The sequence below is a fragment of the Kogia breviceps genome, chromosome 6 (assembly GCF_026419965.1).
Source record: "Kogia breviceps isolate mKogBre1 chromosome 6, mKogBre1 haplotype 1, whole genome shotgun sequence".
Taxonomy (NCBI): Eukaryota; Metazoa; Chordata; class Mammalia; order Artiodactyla; family Physeteridae; genus Kogia; species Kogia breviceps.
The window spans coordinates 13142648-13153942 of NC_081315.1; the positions used below are offsets into that span (position 1 = coordinate 13142648).

The following is an 11295-nucleotide window of genomic DNA, read 5'->3' on the forward strand; positions in this document are numbered from 1 at the left end:
TTTTTTTTTGGTATGCGGGCCTCTCACTGCTGTGGCCTCTCCCGTTGCGGAGCACAGGCTCCGGACGCGCAGGCCCAGCGGCCATGGCTCACGGGCCTAGCCGCTCCGCGGCATGTGGGATCTTCCCGGACCAGGGCACGAACCCGTGACCCCTGCATCTGCAGGCGGACTCTCAACCACTGCACCACCAGGGAAGCCCCGCATGACATTTTTAAAGTGATGAAAGAGAAGAACCTACAAGCAAGATTACACTACCAGGCAACAATCCCATTCAGATTCGATGGAGAAATCAAAAGCTTTACAGACGAGCAAAAGCTAAGAGAATTCAGCACCACCAAACCAGCTCTACAACAAATGCTAAAGGAACTTCTCTAAGTGGAAAACACAAGAGAAGAAAAGGACCTACAAAAACAAACCCAAAACAATTCAGTAAATGGTAATAGGAAGATACATATCAATAATTACCTTAAACGTGAATGGATTAAATGCTCCAACCAACAGACACAGGCTTGCTGAATGGATACACAAACGAGACTCATATATATGCCGTCTACAAGAGACCCACTTCAGACCTAGGGACACATACAGACTGAAAGTGAGGGGATGCAAAAAGATATTCCATGCAAACAAAAATCAAAAGTAAGCTGGAGTAGCAATACTCATGTCAGATAAGTTAGACTTTAAAATAAAGAATGTTACAAGAGACAAGGAAGGACACTACATAATGATCAAGGGATCAATCCAAGAAGAAGATATAACAATTATACATATATATGCACCCAACATAGGAGCACCTCAATACATGAGGCAACTGTTAACAGCTATAAAAGAGGAAATTGACAGTAACAGATTAATAGTGAGGGACTTTAACACCGCACTTACACCAATGGACAGATCATCCAAACAGAAAATTATTAAGGAAACACAAGCTTTAAATGACACAATACACCAGAGGGATTTAATTGATATTTATAGGAATTTCCAACCAAAAACAGTGGATTACACTTTCTTCTCAAGTGAGCATGGAACATTCTCCAGGATAGATTACATCTTGCATCAGAAATCAAGCCTCAGTAAATTTAGAAAAATTGAAATATCAAGCATCTTTTCTGACCACAATGCTGTGAGATCAGAAACCAATTACAGGGAGAAAAATGTAAAAAACACAAACACATGGAGGCTAAACAATATGTTACTAAATAACCAAGAGATCACTGAAGAAATCAAAGAGGAAATCAAAAAATACCTAGAGACAAATGACAATGAAAACATGACGATTCATAACCTATGGGATGCAGCAAAAGCAGTTCTAAGAGGGAAGTTTATAGCAATAAAAGCCTACCTCAGGAAACAAGAAAAATTTCAAATAAACAATCTAACCTTACACCTAAAGGAACTAGAGAAAGAAGAACAAACAAAATCCGAAGTTAGCAGAAGGAAAGAAATCATAAAGATCAGAGCAGAAATAAAGGAAATAGAAACAAAGAAAACAATAGCAAAGGTCACTAAAACTAAAACTTTGAGAAGATAAACAAAATTGATAAACCATTAGCCAGACTCATCAAGAAAGAGAGGGAGAGGACTCAAATCAATAAAAGTAGAAATGAAAAAGGAGAAGTTACAACAGACACTGCAGAAATACAAAGCATCCTAAGAGACTACTACAAGCAACTCTATGCCAAAAAATGGACAATCTGGAAGAAATGGACAAATTCTTAGAAGGTATAACCTTCCAAGCCCGAATCAGGAAGAAATAGAAAATATTAGCAGATCAATCACAAGGAATGAAATTGAAATGGTGATTAAAAATCTTCCAACAAACAAAAGTCCAGGACCAGATGGCTTCACAGGTGAATTCTCTCAAACATTTAGGGAAGAGCTAACACCCATCCTTCACAAACTCTTCCAAAAAATTTCAGAGGAAGGAACACTCCCGAACGCATTCTATGAGGCCACCATCACCCTGCTACCAAAACCAGACAAAGATGTCACAAAAAGAGAAAACTACATACCAATATCACTGAAGAATACAGATGCAAAATTCCTCAACAAAATACTAGCAAACAGAATCCAAAAAAACATTAAAAGGATCATACACTGTGATCAAGTGGGATTTATCCCAGGGATGCAAGGATTCTTCAATATACACAAATCAATCAATGTGATACACCATATTAACAAATTGAAGAATAAAAACCACATGATCATCTAAAATGCAGAAAAAGCTTTTGACAAAATTCAACACCGATTTATGATAAAAAACTCTCCAGAAAGTGCGCATAGAGGGAACCTACCTCAACATAATAAAGGCCATATATGACAAACCCACAGCAAACATCATTCTCAATGGTGAAAAACTGAAAGCATTTCCTCTAAGATCAGGAATGAGACAAGGACGTCCACTCTCACCACTACTATTCAACATAGTTTTGGAAGTCCTAGCCACGGCAATCAGAGAAGAAAAAGAAATAAAAGGAATACAAATTGGAAAAGAAGAAGTAAAACTGTCACTGTTTGCAGATGACATGACATTATACATAAAGAATCCTAAAGATGCCACCAGAAAACTACTAGAGGTTGAATCAATGAATCTGGTAAAGTTACAGGATATAAAATTAATGCACAGAAATCTCTTGCATTCCTATACACTAATGACGAAAAATCTGAAAGACAAATTAAGGAAACACTCCCATTTACCATTGCAACAAAAAGAATAAAATACCTAGGAAAAAAACCTACCTAGGGAGACAAAAGACCTGTATGCAGAAAACTATAAGACAATGATGAAGGAAATTAAAGATGATACCAACAGTTGGAGAGATATACCATACTCTTGGATTGGAAGAATAAATGTTGTGAAAATGACTATACTACCCAAAGCAATCTACAGATTCAATGCAATCCTTATCAAATTACCAGTGGCATTTTTTACAGAACTAGAACAAAAAATCTTAAAATTTGTATGGAGACACAAAAACCCCCGAATAGCCAAAGCAGTCTTGAGGGAAAAAATGGACCTGGAGGAATCAGATTCCCTGACTTCAGACTATACTACAAAGCTACAGTAATCAAGACAATATGGTACTGGCACCAAAACAGAAATATAGATTAATGGAACAGGATAGAAAGCCCAGAGATAAACCCACGCACCTATGGTCAACTAATCTATGACAACGGAGGCAAGGATATACAATTGAGAAATGACAGTCTCTTCAATAAGTGGTGCTGGGAAAACTGGACAGCTACATGTAAAAGAATGACATTAGAACACTCCCTAACACCATACACAAAAATAAACTCAAAATGGATTCGAGACCTAAATGTAAGACTGGAAACTATAAAACTCTTAGAGGAAAACATAGGAAGAACACTCTTTGACATAAATCACGGTAAGATCTTTTTTGATCCACCTCCTAGAGTAATGGAAATAAAAACAAAAATAAACAATGGGACCTAACGAAACTTCAAAGTTTTTGCAAAGCAAAGGAAACTACGAACAAGACGAAAAGATATCCTTCAGAATGGGAGAAAATATTTGCAAACGAATCAAGAGACAAAGGATTAATCTCCAAAATATATAAACAGCTCATGCAGCTCAATATTAAAAAAACAAACAACCCAATCCAAAAATGGGCAGAAGACCTAAATAGACATTTCTCCAAAGAAGACATACAGATGGCCAAGAAGCACATGAAAAGCTGCTCAACATCACTAATTATTAGAGAAATGCAAATCAAGACTACAATGAGGTATCACCTCACTATCAGTTAGAATGGGCCTCATCAGAAAATCTACAAACAACAAACACTGGAGAGGGTGTGGAGAAAATGGAACCCTCTTGCGCTGTTGGTGGGAATGTAAGTTGATACAGCCACTATGGAGAACAGTATGGAGGTTCCTTAAAAGACTAAAAATAGAATTACCATATGACCCAGCAATCCCACTACTGGGCATATACCCAGAGAAAACCATAATTCAAAAACACACATGCACCGCAATGTTCACTGCAGCACTATTTATGATAGCCAGGTCATGGAAGCAACCTAAATGCGCATCGACAGATGAATGGATAAAGATGTGGTACATATATACAATGGAATATTACTCAGCCATAAAAAGGAACGAAATTGGGTCATTTGTAGAGATGTGGATGAATCTAGAGACTGTCATACAAAGTGAAGTCAGAAAGAGAAAAACAAATACTGTATGCTAACACATATATATGGAATTAAAAAAAAAAAAAGTCATGAAGAACCTAGGGGCAGGATGGGAATAAAGACGCAGACCTACTAGAGAATGGACTTGAGGACAGTGGGAGGGGGAAGGGTAAGCTGGGACAAAGTGAGAGAGTGGTATGGACATATATACACTACCAAATGTAAAACCGATAGCTAGTGGGAAGTAGCTGCATAGCACAGGGAGATCAGCTCGGTGCTTTGTGACCACCTAGAGGGGTGAGATAGCGAGGGTGGGAGGGAGAAGACGCAAGAGGGAAGAGATATGGGGATATATGTATATGTATAGCTGATTTACTTTGTTACAAAGCAGAAACTAACACACCATTGTAAAGCAATTATACTCCCATAAAGATGTTAAAAAAAATTGACTCAGAAAGAAGTATGATATCTGAATATATCTATATTCAGAGATTAAATAAGTAATTTCAAAACTTCCTATAAAGAAAAACCTGACTCAGATAGCTTCACTGGTGAATTCTACCAACACTTAAGGAAGAGTTAATACAAATACTTCACAAGTCTTCCAAAATATAGAAGAGGAGGGAATACTTCTGAATTCATTCGATGTTGCCAGTATTACCGTGATACCAAAACCAGGCCAAGACATCACAAGAAAAGAAAACTACAGACCAATACCTGTTATGAATATAGATGCAAAAATCCTTAATAAAAAAAAAAGCTTGAGGGGCTTCCCTGGTGGCGCAGTGGTTGAGAGTCCACCTGCCGATGCAGGGGATACGGGTTCGTGCCCCGGTCTGGGAAGATCCCACATGCCGCGGAGCGGCTGGGCCCGTGAGCCATGGCCGCTGAGCCTGCGCGTCCAGAGCCTGTGCTCCGCAATGGGAGAGGCCACAACAGTGAGAGGCCTGCGTACTGAAAAAAAAAAAAAAAAAAGCTTGAAAACTGAATCCAACATATAAGAAGTATTACATACCATGACCAAGTGGATTTATCTTAGCAATGCAAAGTTAACTTAACATACAAAAGTCAATCAAGGTAGTATACTGTAATACTAGAATAAAGGACAAGAACCACATGATCACCTTTATTGGTGGAGCAAATACATTTGACAAAATCCGAGACCCATTCATGATAAAAACTCTCAGAAAACTAAGAATAGAAAGAAACTTCCTCAACATAATAAAGGGCATCTATGAAATACCTCTAGCTAACATCACATTTACTGGTGAAAGACTAGAATACTTTCTGCTAAGATCAGGAAAAAGACAAGGATGTTCGCTTTCATCACTTCTATTCAACGTTTTACTGGCGGTTCTATCCAATTAGACAATTGGATTGAATTGCAATTCTATCCAATTGTTTTTCTTGCAATTAGGCAAGAAAAACAAATAAAAGTCATCCAGATTGAAAAGGAAGAAGTAAAACTATATTAGCTTGCAAATGACATCATCCTGTATATAGAAAATTCTAAGAAAGCCATTACAAATAAACAAAAAAAACCCTCTTAGAACCATTAGATGAGTTCAGCAAGGTCTTTTTGACAAGTGGTGCTGAAACAATTAGGTAGCCACATGCAAAAGAATAAAATTGTACCTTACCTCACATCATATACAAAAATTAACTAAAGTGGGTCAAAGACCTAAATGTAAGAGCTAAAACTCTTAGAAGAAAACATAGGGGTAAAACTTCATGACCTTGGATTTGGCAAAAAAATTCTTAGATGTAACACTGAAAGTATAAGCAACTAAGTTAAAGATAGATAAATTGGACATCAACAAAATGAAACTTTTGTGTTTCAAGGGACATCACCAAGAAAGTGAAAAGACGGCCAACAGAATGGTGGAAAATATTTGTGAATCAGATAACTGATAAGGGACTAGTACTCAAAATATATAAAGAACTCTTACAATTCAATGATAAAAAGACATTTAAAAATGGACAAAGGATTTGAATAGACATTTCTTCAAGGAATATATACAAATATCTGATAAGTACACAAAAAGATGCTGGGCATCATTAGTCATCAGGGAAATGCAAATCAATAGCACAATGAGATACTACTTCCCACATACTAGGATGGCTACAATCAAAATGGTCAATAATAACAAGCTTTGATGAGGAATGGAAAAGTCAGAACCCTCATACTCTACTTGTGGGAATGTAAAATGCTACAGCTGCATTGAAATACAGTCTGGCAGTTCCTCAAATGATTAAACATAGAGATGCCATATGACCAGCAGTTTTACTTCTAAGTATATACCCAAGAAAATGAAAATATATGTTCACACAGAAACTTGTATATAAGTGTTTATAGCAGCATTTTTCAGAATAGTCAAAAGATGGAAATAACCCAAATGTCTGTCAACTGATGAATGGATGAACAAAATGTGTTATCCCCATACAATGGAATATTATATGGCCACCAAAAGGACTGAAGTACTGATACGCACTAGATCATAAATGAACCTTGAAAATATTATGCTAAGTGAAAGAAGTCAGTCATAGAACACTGTATATTATTTGGTTACATTCAAATGAATGGACGATTTATGGTTTGATAAATGTTGCCTAATTTCCATCCATATTGTTAGTGGTAAAAAACTCAACCACAGACCTATTTCCCTCTCTCCTGCAAAATCTGGATATAACATTTAAATTTTTGCCAGTCTGCTGAACAAAAGACGGAATTCACATTGTTTCCATTGCACGTTTTTACTCTTTAGTGAGGTAGAATTTATTTCCCTGTGTCTATTTTCTTAGTTGTAAAAGAGCTATTCTTGTTGTTCATCCACTGTGCTGTTAGAATTCTTTGGCCAAATGTTTTTAGCTACAAGTAACAAAAACCCTCTTGAGCCCCAGATTAAAGATGGAAGAGAATTTATAGAAAGGATTCCACTTGGCTTACGGGCCCTGAAGGCAGGTCTCCCAGATCTTGAACAAGTGTCTCCATCTGTATCTGACATCCACCTTCTTTCCCCTGAGAAAAAAAAAAAATAAGACTACTTGCGTAGCATCATGTATGATTTCTTCTCTTAATCAGAGATCATTCATAATAGTTCTTCAATCTAGGAAGAAATTGGTCCAGGCCAGCATAGTTATGTGTATTCCGAGAATCATTATTCTTTATGGCAGCCTCTTCACCTAACATGGCTTTATTTCTCCTATCCCCATCCTCTCCTCTTAATGAGATACAAATATGAAACAGAAAGTAAAGAGAATTATAAAAGCTGGAGGTAATTTTAAAGATCATGTAGGCAGATACAAATATAAAATAGGAGATGAATCGAATTATAAAACTGTAGAGCTGGATGGAATTTAAAGATCAGCAAGCCCACTCCCCAACTTTCCATGATAAAGAAACTCAGGCTTAAGAGGCTAAATAATTGCCTCAAGCTTTAATTCCAAGGGAGCAGATCCAAGCCCTCAATTCCTCTGCTTTCTAAATCCTGCTCTCTTTTCCAATGTCCTGAGACTTCTGATTATATGTATATCAATCTATTCAGATTTCTTATTTAACAGGTGGTATTCAATAAAACTGGCACAAACTATCTGAATGTATGTAACTCCTCATTACATAGAACTGTATGCTTAATCTCATTTTCTCTTTATATCAATGAATATATACCTGTATAACTACAAAAATTAGAGCTTATTTATCAGCCTGAGATCCAAAAAAAAAATGATCTCTGGAAGACTGAGTTTTTATGTTTCTTAATCTAATTTCACAATTACAATCATTCAATGATTTTTACAGCTGGAATTAAAATTCACCATACAATTATTTAATTGAAATAATGTAATAAAATTCCTTGTGTGACTTATCACACATAAAGCAATTGTCCCAATTATTCAGTTTTACTTCATCTCACAATTTTTTGCATGTACTTGTTAATAGTTGTGCTAGCCGTCTGGAAGGCCTAGAACATTGCTGCAGGGGATGACACGGACAGTAACTGCAGCTTGGTGGTATAAAACACACCTAGTGGGCTTCCCTGGTGGCGCAGTGGTTGAGAGTCCGCCTGCCGATGCAGGGGACGCGGGTTCGTGCCCCGGTCCGGGAGGATCCCACATGCCGCGGAGCGGCTGGGCCCGTGAGCCGTGGCCGCTGAGCCTGCGCGTCCGGAGCCTGTGCTCCGCAACGGGAGAGGCCACAACAGTGAGGCCCACATACCGAGAAAAAAAAAAAAAAAAAAAAAAACCACACCTAGTGATTTGAGTTCTTAAATTTCAGCAGTTCAATCTCACATCAACAAAGATGATTTTCTTCTGAAAACATTTTCATACTCTAATAATGTTTAGTTTTGTGACATGGACAGTTAAATAGAACAGCAAGTTAACTTCACAGTTGTAATTAATGTATCTTCAATTTGGGGAAAATCACTCTCACCATTTTAATTAAAGCAATATATGGATATTTCACAATACATTTATTAAAATAATATCACACGTTCTCATGGATTTAGATTTAAATCGTTTATTTGGATGAAAAGATGAGCACTGTAGATATCCACAGGCCATCTTTTTTTCCAGTAAATTTTGTGGTTGTCATAGAAAAATTATCAAAATTGTCCCATATGTCATAAAATTTAACAAAAATCTACACTGAACACTCTTACTGTTATGTATAAATTACCTTTGCATACTGTATTCCAGCAGGCAACTAACCACCTGAAGCTTATGAAGACCTTTATTTATATTCTGTATTACTTATATTTTCTATCACCCAAGTAAGAAGTTGTGTTTTCATAAAATACCATTTGCTTATAATTTACTAGGCTTCCCTGCAGCCTCTATGCACTTTGAGCGTTTGAATGCAGGTTTGAACCTCAAATATAAACTTGGGATACATGTAGGCATTTTCAAAAGTTGCCACTGGGAAATTAGACTTCTTCTAGATTCTTTCACAAAAATCGTAGGTCTTGTTGGGCTTCTCTGAGAGTGTGTTGATTTTCCAGCTATCCCAAATTGGACTTGTTCCCAATCAGTTCCTAGGTCTTTACCTGATGGTCTTGAGATACCTAACTTTGGTTTAGTTGCCCATGAACTAGGGTCGAAAAGCAGCAGGGAGTTGATAATGCTGGTAGTTCAGTCCAATGCTCTGCCATTATGGAATTTCTCTGACCTGCTTCGTGACACGAGTCCAATCCTTCACGTAATCTCCTTTAATGTGTATGTTTTTAACAGATGGATCACTAAGCTTTTGATCTCTGAGGGCTACATTGAGGCATGTAGAACCAAGATTATTTACTGTTATAGTGTAACTGATATCTTTAATGGACTGGCTAAGTGACATTATGCCTCAGCTTATGAGATCTATACTAAATTAGTGAAGATATTCATATATCATACATTTATACAAGACGTATATTCTGTCTTTCAAAGCACTACAAAGAAATGTAAAACATAAATTTGATGATATTAGTTGTCTTTCTCTTCATTGAGCATAAATGTGTACGCCTATAATTGAAAAGGATTTTATCACAACGGTTCCACAAAGTCACATTACAGAAAAATATTTAAATGCCTGTCTTAAAAGTCCAGAAACAGTACCCAGTCAGATGCCTTTACCATTTGTAGTATTTTGAGGACCACGCTTATAGAAAATGAAGTAGTAGGGATAAAATAGACTTTGCCAAGAGAGGAACTGAAACTTACACTTCCAAAATACATTTTTTATGAACCAGAATACAATATTTTTGCCTTTGACTATTAAAAAATTTTATTTCTAACTTTGTTTGCTTCATTGCCATGCCTTTTTCATTGGAGATTTAAATTTAACCGTAGGTTTTTTTCCCCACACAAATAGACATTTTAGGGCAAAGAATACACAGTGCTATAATCAGAAGATGAAATAAGTAGTGCACACTCTCTGATACAATGTCAGGCATGGTATTTTTATTCATAAAATAAATTCCTAGAGATTTGCTGGTTTGGAAACTTACTTCAAATGGTTGTAAAATGTCTGGACGACAGAGTGCTATTCAAGTGTTTGTGTCAATGTTTCAGGCCTTGCCACACTTTAAGGAAGAGGAAGTTTTTGGAAAAGGGTGTTCTCCTTGTGTAGGTAAAAACGACTAATACACATTATGACTCACTCATTAGCAAATTGTTAGCAATTTTTTCACAGAAATTTCCAGGCAAAGAATCTTGTAGAACTGCCCAGGAGACTCCTAGAGGAAGTAATAAGTATTATTTGCATGTCTACTTACAAGATGGACTTAGTGAACTCAGGCCAAGAAGAGTATTTGTCTCTTGTAGTAACCATTCCCATGTAACAATTTACTGTTATGATCTCTTTTCCATTGTCTAATTAATGGCCTGTAGCAACAAGGGAAAGAAATATATATAATATAGAAACTTTGATTTTTCTATACACATTTGTATATTTAAATGATTCAAATTCTTAAGGTAGTGCAAAGTCCTAAAACTGTAATCAGTTATTGTCAATTTCAATCACCCAGAACACCTGTTGTTTATCTATTTATATATCACTCTCTGTGCGAGGCATCCTTCTAAGTGCTTTACAAATACGTATCTACTTAATCCTTAGAAGAACTCTGTAAGGTAAGTTCTGGCTTTATTCCCATTTTAAAGATAGAGAAACTGAGGCACACCAAGGTAAAGTAACTTTCTCAAAATACCCAGCTATTAAGGGCAGAGCCCGATACTATTCAGGCCAGTGGACTTCAGAGTCTGTGCTCTGAACCCCTTCCATGTGGCCTCTCAGGTTTCCTACCTTTCCTCTTCTGCTCCTCCCTGCATCTGAGAACATCAGATTCGTTTATGGACAAGTGAGAATTTCTTTGTCAGAGAATGAAAGAAAATAGGGGAGGGGGAAGGGCACAAGACTGAAAGTCTAATAGAACAAGGCATGCATGCAAGGACTCTCCTCATTGTTGAATACTGAAAATGAAATCCCACTTGGGACACTTTCAATCACAGCCTCATGCTAATGTTTACTAGAGGTAATAAATATGTGATGTAACTTCACACCTAGAAGTGAAGAAATCAGCATACCTACAAAGATGGGTGTAGTTCATAGGATGGAGCTATTCTCAAATATAGGACAAAGTGCTTGGGTTATATCACAGAAATG

General features: G+C 36.8%; 1 long non-coding RNA gene across 1 annotated transcript in view; it reads right to left on the minus strand.

The window, feature by feature from the left end:
• LOC136794411 (uncharacterized) overlaps positions 1-10497 on the minus strand; it is a 33994-nt gene extending 23497 nt beyond the window's left edge. Inside the window, exons 1-2 of the long non-coding RNA XR_010841184.1 lie at positions 10409-10497; positions 7105-7176 (exon numbers count right to left, since the gene is read on the minus strand). This is a non-coding gene — a long non-coding RNA (uncharacterized lncRNA). The remainder of the gene's footprint in view (positions 1-7104; positions 7177-10408) is intronic.
• Positions 10498-11295: the final 798 nt, after the last annotated feature.